This window comes from Nicotiana tomentosiformis, chromosome 1, assembly GCF_000390325.3.
Source record: "Nicotiana tomentosiformis chromosome 1, ASM39032v3, whole genome shotgun sequence".
NCBI classification, from domain to species: Eukaryota; Viridiplantae; Streptophyta; class Magnoliopsida; order Solanales; family Solanaceae; genus Nicotiana; species Nicotiana tomentosiformis.
This window is the reverse complement of record NC_090812.1, coordinates 71,997,873-72,011,048: the sequence shown is the minus strand read 5'-3', so window position 1 is coordinate 72,011,048 and position 13,176 is coordinate 71,997,873.

Sequence of the window (13,176 nt, the reverse complement as noted above, 5' to 3'; positions counted from 1 at the left end):
CTCGAGGAACACCTACTGAGGAGGTCTACATGTCTGCCTATCTGAACCTGCACGCATGAAATGCAGCGTCCCCAAAAAAGGGACGTCAGTACGAAATAATGTACCAAGTATGTAAGGCAATAACATAACTGAAACTGAACTGATAATATAATAACTGAAAGTAATTGGGAGTCAAAGATGATCTGGAGATATACTTAAATGTTGATACTAACTCAACTCCTTCAATATAGTAAGTAAAACAAATTTTCAGCCCTATAAGGCTCGATACGTATAACTGCTTGGCCGTAGTAGGCTCGCTCATAGACGCTCGGCCGTACTAGGCTCTGTATCCCGGCCATCCTGAGCTCGCTCATAGGCGCTCGGCCACAGTAGGCTCGGTATATAATTTAAAACTGATCAGAGGTTGTCCAATATGGGCCTGCCCACCGATTATAGCTCGATGGTGGTGAAAATATATATATATATATATATATATATATATATAATATAGACCCTCTGCTCTCTTGACTGGAAGAAGACAACACTCAATTGAATATAAAGTCCCGATAAGGGAGAATAGTGTAACTTTTGACACTAGGATAATGTGAATAAATTCATGAATACGAACTTTTCTTTATGTCTCGTTGTCAAACATATGTAGTTACGGGATCATGCCAAAATGAAGGAAAGGTTTAGCCTTAACATACCTTATCACAATCTTTCCAATCACGAAGTTGAACTTACCTCTTCGCACCTTAGTCTACAACAACGATAATAATACTATTATTAAGTTACGAAAGGTACAATTATCGCACAACGAACGACAAGATTAATTTGTATTAAAACGGGCAGCATCTCTCCTATAATCCTTACTTCCTCTAAATTCAAGATAACACCAACAACACAAGAACGCAATAATAACAACCTATATACATTATTTTCCAATCTTATATACACCACAATCCTCAAACACGTAAGCCTAGTCCCATACCATGAAACATTATATTCTTTGCAAAATTTACCGGGCTTACCACTTAAGTACTTCGAAATTTTCCGGGGTATTACATTTACTTTCTCCCGAACTCTGACCTGGTGGTATCCCGACCTCAAATCTATCTTTGAAAAGAATCTAGCCCCTTGCAACTGATCAAACAAGTCATCGATCCTTGGAAGTGGATACTTATTCTTAATGGTTACCTTGTTCATCTGCCTATAATTGATACACAGCCTCAGCGAGCCATCTTTCTTCCGTACAAACAATATCGGTGTACCCCAAGGTGAGGTACTGGGCCTGATGAAACTTTTCTCCAGCAAATCTTTTAACTGCTCCTTCAACTCCTTCAATTCGGTAGGTGCCATTCTATACGGAGGGATGGATATTGGTTGAGTTCCTGGAAGCAAATTGATGCTAAAATCAATCTCTCGCTCTCGAGGAATACCTGGAAGCTCATCTGGAAAAACATCTACATACTCTTTGACTACGGGAATAGACTGAAGTGTATGTATCTCACCATTTGTATCTCTAACTCGCACAATATGATAAATGCACCCTTTTGCGATCATTTTCCTCGCCTTCAGATAGGAAATAAACCTACCTCTGGGTGTCACTGTATTACCTACCCATTCAAGGACTGGCTCACCCGAAAAATAAATTCTAGCTGCCTTTGCTCGGCAATCAACTGTGGCATAGCAAGATGCCAACTAGTCCATGCCCATGATAGCATCAAAATCCATTATCTCTAGCTCAACTAGGTCGGTTGAGGTCTAACGACTACAAACTGTCACTGTACAACCTCGGTAAACCCGTCTAGCCATAATCGGTTCTCTGACTAGTGTAGATACCGTAAAAGGATCACTTAGTATTTCAGGCACTATACCAAACTTACCCGTGGCAAATGGGGTAATATATGATAATGTAGATCCTGGGTCTATCAAGGCATAAGCATCGTGAGAGAAAATAGTCAACATACCTGTCACAACGTCTGGTGAAGACTCCTGGTCCTGTCGACCCGCTAAAGCATAGAAACGGTTCTGATTACCACCTGAACTAGAACCTCTACCTCTGCCTCAACCTCTACCAGCCGAAGACTGAGACTCGCGCCCTGAAGGATGCACGGACATAGATGATCATGTTGTTGAGCTCACTGGTTGTGCCATACCCCCGGAATCTCTATTTGGGCAATCTCGCATTATATGCCCCGGACGCCTCCATGTATAACAAGTATCAGAACCTGCTCGGCATTGGCCCAAGTGTCCTTTACCACAAATGTCACACTGCGGCAGAAATGACCATGTTTGCCTTGAACTTCATTGTCGCTGCAAACCCGATGCCCGTGAGCTCTCACCTGGTCCTAGCTGGGTATAGCGGTCATCCCTGTAACCCTATAACTGAGGTAGCGGCGGCCTAGGTGGTCGTGCAAGTACTGGGGCCTATAACTACCATGAGACTTCTCATGAGGCTTAGGAAATCTCATCCTTTTACGCTGCCCTTGCTCAGTCCTCTATGTACCCTACTATCGATGCCTACCCCTTTCTATATTCTGAGCGAATGCCTGAATCCGGGAGATATCCATACTATCATGAAATGCAGCGATGGTACATGTCTCGGTCAACTCTGGGGCTAACCCTGTTATAAACTTGTGGATCCTATCCCGCATAGTAGTAATTATGGATGGTGCATATCTGGCTAATGAGTTAAAACGGAGACTATACTCTCGAACACTCATATTGCCATGCTTGAGGTCTAGAAACTGATCGACCCGAGCCTATCGGATCTCCCACTGTAAGTACTGTCAAGGAAGGCATCTGAAAAATTCTCCCAACTAGCTGGAGGTGCATCACGTACCCTGGACCTCTCTCATCCCTCATACCAAAGGATGGCTATATCTCGGAGTCGAAAAGCTGCTAGCTCAACTACCTCTTTCTCTGTGGCATGCATAACCCGAAAGATCCTGTGAAGCTGATATATGAAATCCTGCGGGTCCTCCCTCTTATCTATCCCCGTGAACTCTGTGGGACTCAAAGTAATAAACTCTCGAACCCTTGAACTCCCAGACCCCTCAGAAGATCCTGCACTAGCTGATGCCCTAGATTGTTGCTGGGTAGCTACCAACTGTGTCAACAAATGCACCGCACTCCTCAAGTCATGATCTGATGGAAGTGGAGGGGGAACTGGATGTGCGGTATACCTAGGAGTCTCCTCAGGTGGTGTAGGAGCCGGTAATGGTTGAGTAGGGTTCTCGCCCTGGGCCTCGGACTAGGACCCATCTACTGGGGGTACGCTGTTGGTCCCCTCACCTGCTGTTGTATCTCGCCTCTAGCTAGCTGTAGTCTTCCTAGTCACCATCATCTGTGTATGAAAACACCAACACATAAGTTTAACTCAAATTTCCTATAACCCAGTTCTACAGCACGATTTAGATTTGAAAGAAGGGTAACCAACTCCTAAATGCCATGTAGTTCCCTGCTTATATAATGTGGTGCACAACACATCTATAAACAAGACCCTACTAGACACGATTTAAGACAGAACTGCACTGATACTAAGTTTGTCATGCCCCAAACCTGGGCGCGAGACCGGCACCCGATGCCTCACCTAACCTAGCGTACCAAATTGCGACTAAGGGACTCCGAACATATAATGTCATAATTTGACCATGGGACCACATTGCAAGATAATTTGCAAATCAAAATATAAAACTAAATGGAAACTAGTGTTGACTAAACATCAATATAAAGTTGGGCCGACAAGGCCGTCATAACTACTATAGCTGAAAAACCACCAAAATATACATACCAGGCCTACAAGCCCAACATACTGCACTAACTGACAGGATATGTCTACAAGCCTCTACTGATGGATGTATTGTGATCGGAACAGGGTCCCGACCTACCCATAACATATATACATACATACAAAAGATGTACACGAAACCCTAAACCCGATAACTTTGAAGGACGTGGAGCTTACCGATCAGGCTGAACTCGGGGAACACCTACTGAGGAGGTCTACCTGTCTATCTATCTGAACATGCATGCATGAAATGCAGCGTCCCCAGAAAGGGGACGTTAGTACAAAATAATGTACCGAGTATGTAAGGTAATAACATAACTGAAAACTAAAACTGAACTGATAATATAATAACTGAAAGTAACTGGGAGTCAAAGATGATCTGGAGATATACTTAACTCCTGATACTAACTCAATTCCTTCAATATATAAGTAAAATAAATTTTCGGCCCTATAAGGCTCGGTACGTAGTAGGCTCGCTCATAGGCGCTCGGCCATAGTAGGCTCTGTATCTCGGCCATCATGGGCTCTCTCATAGGCGCTCAGCCACAGTAAGCTCGGTATATAACTTACCATCTTATCAGAGGTTGCCAAATAGGGGACTGTCCACCGATTATAGCTCGATGGTAGTGAAAATACTGTAATATATATATATATATATATATATATATATATATATATATATATATATATATATATATATATATAGACCCTCTTCTCTCTTGACTGGAAGAAGATAATACTCAATTGAATATAAAGTTCCGATAAGGGAGAATACTGTAACTTCTAAGACTAAGATAATATGAATAAATTCATGAATACGAACTTCTCTTTATGTCTCGTTGTCAAACATATGTAGTTACGGGATCATGCCAAAATGAAGGAAAGGTTTATCCTTAGCATACCTTATCACAATCTTTCCAATCACCAAGTTGAACTCGTATCTTCGCACCTTAGTCTACAACAATGATAATAATACTATCATTAAGTTACGAAAGGTACAATTATCGCACAACGAACGACAAACTTATTTTGTATTAAAACGGACAGTATCTCCCATATAATCCTTACTTCCTCCAAATTCAAGATAACACTAACAACACAAGAACGCAATAATAACAACCTATATACATTATTTTCTAATCTTATATATGGCACAGCCCTTTTTTCACCTTAACCTTCTTTAAAAAGAGATAAAATGATTTGTAAAGCTCACAAGGGTTTTCAAATTCAAAAGTGACAAAGTTTGTTTAAAAGGGATTTTCTCAGAGTTTCCACTTCGCATATAATCTCGGTGTGCCAAGTCACCATTTAAAAATAACTTTTCCTTAAAAACATATTTGACTCTAAACCAGTTTGCACCAGAGATTCAAGATAAGGGGGTTCATTTGACTCCGGAAAAAGGTGTTAGGCATTCCCCGAGTCCCGTAACTAATACGGTTTCACACTTGATCAAATTGGCTTTTGAGAATGCTCAGATCGAGGTGAAAACACACAAAACCCAAAATAAACACGAAGAAGGCTCGAGGTCGTCCCATACTAATGTTCTATTCTATGCTTCCTCACATCATCCAGTCTCTCGCCTTCATTTATATGTACTTCGAGGCATTCCCCGGGTAAATATATTTACAAACTTTTTGGGATATTTTCCGGAATATAAACTAATGGGAACGATCTTTTATCTCGAATGAAATAAAAGACAAAACATAAAGTTTGTCTACCTGGGTGTGGTCGGCCTAAGCATGCTCCTAACGACCTGAATAATTAAAAGAGAAATAACACGAGAATAACAGAATCTTTCTTAAGCTCGAATTCCTTTCTCATTATTAACCAAACCCCAAAATCTGATTTTAAGCCAACAAATCCACAACCTAACTTACAAAATCTCTTAATCTATCGCTTTTTCAATTCAAATCGTAACCATCTTGCTATACCATGGTCGTTCAGAACCAAATCAATAAGAGACAAATTAACTTGTCCAAATGAAGATTGGAAATAGACTAAGTCACTAGAAGATGTAAGAAATTTTAAAACATGATATGAGCCCATTTAATACTATTGACATACCTCAACCCAACAAATATAAACAGACTTTGGAATAATTGGCCTTTTTAAAACCAACCAATTTGTTAAGCCTCATTCACATAATGTGCCACTAATTCAATGATCTAATTTAAAAGTTGGTCTTAATTGAAAATCTTGCATCAAATGAGAGTTTAACAAATGAAAGAATTTAACCACATCCTAGACAAAGAATTAGACATAGAAAAGCAGTCATGATACATTCATCTTTGCCAAAAGTGCTTGCAAGCATCACATAAGGAAAATTAAAAGGCAGAGTAAGAAATAAACCTCAAATTGAACTCTGAAATTTATGGAAACAGCTTGCACTGACCAGGAGCCGTGAACGAGAACTTCAAACCGACCGAAAATGAGAAACTCGAACCTCAAGCAGGCCGAATTTTCAACTCCTGCAACTATTCGGATTTTTGTTTCTCTGTCTCAATTCTCTCGTCTATGTGACTGTATGTATATGTGATAATGGAGAGCAAAAAGTTAAAAATAGGCATTGTCTCTATAATCAAGTGGTGGATATCTGGTGTTTAATGATGATGAAAAAGGAGTTAGCTATGGTGGAAAAATGAACTTCCTAACAGTAAGATCCATGAATAAACTCAGTGATTGTATTGAGGAAGAAGGTGAAGGTTTCAATGATTTTCTAATCTCCTCCCATGTTATTGTCACTGTGTTCTATCCTTGTGTCTGCAGCTGCCTAGGATCCTTATGGTTAGAAAAGGTTATAATTAGGATTTTTAATAGGTGTGGGGAAATAACAAGGACCATTAGATTAAAAAATAAAGGGGTAGGATTGAAAGGGGTGTTAGGCGGGTCAGCAGGTCTAGTGGGCTAATGGAATTGGGCTGGCTAATTTTGGACCTCTTTTGTCCCAGAGCAAGATAAAATAATGAGCCTAAACTATTAAAGTACGACCAAAATGTTAATTAGTTCTATGTAAGTAGAGTAAACTATTAAAATAAAACTAAACACTAAAATAAAATTATTTTTGGTATTTTTCAAATATCATACTAAAAATAAAAATAAAAGTAGGTTAAAAAATTAAAATAATATCACTTCCAAAAAGAAAACTAAGGATATTAAATAAATATATGTATAAAAATGAGAAATATTATACGGATAAAACTATTTTTGTAGTTTTTAATTTTTATGCTTTAAAACTAGAATTAAAATTAATAATAGAGTGAAATCCTATAGAAATAAACTCAAATAAATATTTTAAATATACTAAGACTACTAAAGATAATCCTAATGTGCGGATCAAAAATTATGTGCTTACAGCTACCCCTCTTTGCTCAGAAACACGAAGTTTTTTTAGCAAAGAATCAAGTAAGCGATGTAATTGATTTCTAACCCGAAACTTATTCAAAAACAAAAAAAAGATGGATAAAAGATTGTGACCGAGCCCTGGTATCTGAGCTGCCTACATATCCTTGGCTATAAAGGAATCAGGACACGTGTAGTTCAGAGGTGAATGAAGTGATGGAATATGTGGGGAGGATGATAGAGTCGAGTGAGGTACCGTTCGAGGCTCCGGTCTGTGGTCCCTTCCTTTAATCTCCACTTGATCCTTCAACATGAAACTGAAAATTCACCATATTCTTCAGGTAGGCATCCTGCTGACTTGAACTTGAAGAAAACTGGAAGTTGACCCAGTTCTTCAGGCGGGCATCCTGTTGCTTGCACATGAAATAAACTTGAACTTGGAGTAGACTTGAGCTTGCAAACCTTGCTCTTCAGACGGCTCGTGATACTTCAGATTTGAATTGAAAAATACTGGAGGTTAACCCTATTCTTCAGGAGGGATCCTGCTACCTCTGACTTGAACTTGAAAACTGAAAGTTGACCCTGTTCTCCAGGCGGGCTCCTGATGTTTCTCTAACTTGAACTTGAAAACTGAAAGTTGACCTTGTTCTTTAGGCGGGCTCCTGGTGCCTCTGACTCGAACTTGAAAAATAAAATTTGACTCTGTTCTTCAGGCGGGTTCCTGGTACTTCTCACTTGAACTTGAAAACTAAAAGTTGACCCTATTTTTCAGGCGGACTCCTGGTGCTTCTTTGACTTGAACCTAAAACCAATTTCTGAAATATTGCCCCTCGTTCTCCAAGTGGGTGCCTGCAATCAAAACAAACAAAACAAACAAAATTTTCTGCCCCAATTTGCACTAGGAAGATTTGTGAGTTGTTAGCAAAACTATAAATCACCTATGCTATTGATGAAGGATGCAATGATGAGAGTAAAACTAAAGACTCGACTAGGATATGTGTCTCCTGTGAGATTGAGCTTGAGGAAAACTATAAACTGAGCTTGACTAAACTTAAAAATTGACCTTATTCTCCAGGCGGAACCCATGAACTCAAGAAAAACTAAAGATTAACAACTTAAGAAAATAAAAGGCCGACCCTATTCTCCAGGCGGGACCTCTAAACTTAAAGAAAGCCAAAGATTAATAATTTAAGGAAACTAAAATTGACCCTATTCTATAAGCGGGACCCCTGAATTAAAGGAAAACTAAGATTAACAACTTAAGAAAACTAAAAGCCGACCCTATTCTCCAGGCGGAACCCCTGAACTCAAGAAAAGCTAAAGACTAACAACTTAATAAAACTTAAACCTGGCCGTATTCTCCAGGCGGGACCCCTGAACTTAAGGAAAACTAAACAATAACAACTTAAGGAAACTAAACACTAACCCTATTCTCCAGGTGGGACCCCTGAACTTTAAGAAAAACTAAAGACCAACAACTTAAGGAAACTAAAACCTGACCTTATTCTCCAAGCGGGACCCCTGAACTCAAGAAAAAATAAATACTAACAACTTAAGGAAACTAAAAACTGGCTGTATTCTCCGGGCGGGACTCCTGAGCTAAAGGAATGCTAAAGATTAACAACTTAAGAAAATTAAAAACGGGCCCTATTCTCCAGGCGGGACCCCTGAACTTTGATAAAAACTAAAGACCAACAACTTAAGGAAACTAAAAACTGACCCTATTCTCCCGGCGGGACCCCTGAACTCAAGGAAAACTAAAGACTAACAACTTAAGGAAACTAAAAACTGACCCTATTCTCCAGGCGGGACCCCTGAACTTAAAGAAAACCAAATATTAATAACTTAAGGAAGCTAAAATTGACCCTATTCTAAAGGCGGTACCCCTGAACTAAAGGAAAACTAAGATTAACAACTTAAGAAAACTAAAAGCTAACTGTATTCTCCGGGCGGGACCCTTGAGCTCAAGAAAAACTAAAGACTAACAACTTAAGGAAACTAGAATTGACCATATTCTATAGGCGGGACCCCTGAACTCAAGAAAAATTAAAGATTAACAACTTAACGAAACTAAAAACTGACCTTATTCTCCAGGCGGGATCCCTGAACTTAAGGAATGATAAAGATTAACGACATAAGGAAACTAAAACTGACTCTATTCTCCAGGCGGGACCCCTGAACTTAAGGGATGCTAAAGATTAACGACTTAAGGAAATTAAAACTGACCCTATTCTCCAGGCGGGACCCCTGAACTAAAGAAAAACTAAGATTAACAACTTAAGTAAACTAAAAGTTGACTGTATTCTCCGGGCGGAACCCCTGAGCTCAAGAAAAACTAAAGACTAACAACTTAAGGAAACTAGAATTGACCATATTCTACAGGCGGGACCCCTGAACTCAAGAAAAGCTAAAGATTAACAACTTAAGGAAACTAAAAACTGACCCTATTCTCTAGGCGGGACCCCTGAACTTAAGGAATGCTAAAGATTAACGAATTAAGGAAACTAAACTGACCCTATTCTCCAGGCGGGACCCCTAAACTTAAAGAATGCTAAAGATTAATGACTTAAGAAAATTAAAACTGACCCTATTCTCCAGGCGAGATCCCTGGACTTAAGGAAAACATATTGAAAACTTAAGGAAACTAACAACTGACCCTATTCTCCAGGCGGGACCCCTGAACTTAAGGAAAACTAGAGATTGAAAACTTAAGGAAACTAACAACTGACCCCATTCTCAAGGCGAGACTCCTGAACGTAAGGAATGTTAAAGATTAACGAATTAAGGAAACTAAAACTGACCCTATTCTCCATGAGGGGCCTCTGAACTTAAGGAATGCTAAAGATTAACGACTTAAGGAAACTAAAACTGACCCTATTCTCCAGACGAGACCCCTAAACTTAAAGAAAAAATAAAAAATGCTTCCAACTGGGGAGAATGCCTAGGAGGTATGATCTTCTCAACTAGGGGAATGTCTAGCAGGTAAAAACCTTCTCAAACAACCTTTGTGCTAACAAAATTTGGGCACGACACCGGAAAAATTCAAGCTTCCAAGCTTTGATTTAGACATAGTCTTCGTCCCTGTTTCAAACAAAGAAAACTTGTGAGTTTAAAACATGGTGGTTGATTTGTGGCCTTGATCTTGAGGGGCGATTGCTCCTACACTTGCCATGATAACTTTGATTTCAACTTTGAATACCTTGCTTGTTATTGGCTAACCACTTTTCTATCAAACCTTACCACAGAAAACACCTCTGATCTATTCGAGCCCTATACCCTTTTTCTGTTGCATTGTGCTCATGAATTGATATTTACCGAACCTTTGCATTTCATATGAATCCCAAAGCATGTCAATTGTCACCAACTCAGTGTGCATACTACTCATTCCTGACTTATGCCACTTTGATGTGCTAGCCAGACTCCGCTTTGTGCAATTGGAAAGCTGGTAGCAAATTTTGAAGTCATTTCTCACTTGTTTTGACAAAACAAACTCAAAAAGAGGACTTAAACAAAGCAAGAGGAACATAGTAAGGGTACAATGGAAAGAGATGATATCTTACAAAAACATTATCAAGTAGAAACTTATCTGATGTGACACCAACTCTAATGTCCATGACGTGCATCTTTGATTAAGTGGCCTGATCTGTCAAGCAAGTCTAATCTTCCATTCTTGTCATACCTCTAAGCTATGAAGCTAGGCTTCAATGCTCCAATTGTCCTATCTAATTCACGATCAGCAGTCGACTTGTAGTGCCCTGAAGGGTTTTCACTATCAAGCCTCTCTCATTTTGTTCTTTCTCTCAACTTACCGTCGTCTTATAGTGCCCGTGAGAGTTTTCACCGATAAGACTCTCTCATTTTGTTCTTTTCTTCTTATTTCCTCTGATTCTGCAAATGACAAAGCATTAACCACGGCAAAAATATCATATGCTCCTGGCATGTCTAACTTGGCACTTTCAAAAATTATTTGGGAGGTCTTTTTTGGACTGTAATGTGGCTTTTGGACAGGGTTAGAAAGAAAGAAAGACATGAAGGCTCAAATTCAAACTAAGACAAAATGGGGTATAACTTTACAACTTTTGGAACCGTCTTTTATAGAAAACAAAACTTCTGCCCTAGTTTCTAGAAGTGAGGAATTTTTGGATTTTTTGACTTGGTGTGACCGAACCTTAAGGCTGCCTACGTATCTTGTTCACACAAGAATCAGATCGAACGTAGTTCAAAAGAATACTTTTTGTTGTTGCTATTTTTTTTCTCTTTATTTCTTTTTTTCTTCTTTTCTCTCTCTTTTTTTTCTTTTTTTTTTCTTTTGGAATGAACTTTCTAAAACAAACCTTATGGGGGCATAATTTTTTTTAATGACTCATACTTGATTCCAAAAGAGGGGAGGTCAAAGAAATCAGCACTGGCTCAAAAAGGTACCAAAGGGTATAAAGTATTTGGGTAGCTGAAAGAGGGCCTCCCAATCTCTGAAAATGCCAAGTACAACACATGCAACTTGAAGGTGAAAAATGAAGATCATACACAATATTTCTTTTTTCGCTTCGGCATTGATATCACTGATATGCCTTCCATCTCTCTTTAGTGCCCTGTCAATTACAGAACTCTCGATGGTGATTTCTTCTTCACAATGCATACCCTCCATCAGTTTGGGACAAACTCCCTTGGCTTTATCTTGTAACTTGAGATACATTTGAACTCAAAGTTCCTTGCTTCAAATTGTCCAGGACGCACTCTCTTGTAACAAATTCTTGTCGTCCTCTTAACTTCCCAAACTATCTGCCCTAGTTTCACATAATTTGGGCTTTAAATGATCTCACAATGTCCAAATCTTTACTTGTTTCCCTCAAATGTCTCTGTCATCTTCAAAACTTGTTTCATTACTTCATGATTAGACTAACTTTCAAGACCAGGCTGAGAATTATGCGTGTATGTCATGTCACTAGAGTCACCATGAAAAGAAGTATAAAAGGAAAAGAGAACTAAACAAAAACGGACTAAAACAGAAAACAGAAGATTGCATTAAACAGACGGTGAAAGGGTTTGAAAAATAAAACAAGCAAAATAGACATGGGTTACAACCCTGGAACAATCCTAAATAACTACGACTAAACGAACTAGGCAAACTAAGAGGAAGAAGGGTTTGAGCTACAAGACAATATCCGGATTACAACCCTGAAATAACCCGGACTACAACCCTGAAATATCCCGGACAACAGAAACGACGACAAAATAAACTACCAAGACTCTTTCATGGCTAACCAAGAAAGGAGTGTCTTTCCAATTTTCAAGCTCGACATCATAGCCACTGATTCACACATCAACATTTCTAGGACCTTCACAAATCTCCATCACATTAACCTCAGCAAATTGCTTTTGGGTCCCTTTTGCCACCTCATTCTTAAGATCAACTTCTGGAATCAAGACTGATAGCGCTGAAAACTTTGCGGTAAGTGGCCCTCCAAGGGATTCAGAAGAGTTCTCACATTCCTTTTCAACACAAATCATGCCCACCATATGTGTCTCATTATGAACAGGCAATGGACTTTGGCTAGTATCCATTGTATCTGGATTTTGCACGGTAATGTCACCTGCATCAATAAGCTTCTAGACTGCTCTTTTCAGATGCTAACACTTTTCTATATTGTGCCCCGGGGCATTAGAGCAATATACACACCTTTGAGAATAATCAAAATTGTTTGGGAGAGGGTTCAATATTTTTATCTGAATCGGCTTTAACATATCCAATTGCCTCAACTTTTGGAACAGACTGGCATATGATTCTCTAATAGGAGTGAAAGACTTTTTCTTTTGTTGTTGCCTTTTCATTTTGTACTCTGGCCTCGGTTGGAACCTCTTGCGGGTAGGTGGTTGATATGCTTGTAGAGGTGGGTAAGACATTTGTGGAGGTGGTGCAGGCCTTGTGGTTCTTGTGGATATGAAGTATATGGCGGTGCATTATGGAAAGAGTACTGGGAAGGTGAGGTATGACTTTGGGGATTTTGTCGAGAGAAGTAGCATTGTGGAGGATTATCTGGAGTACGAGGATATTCATGGGGTCGATA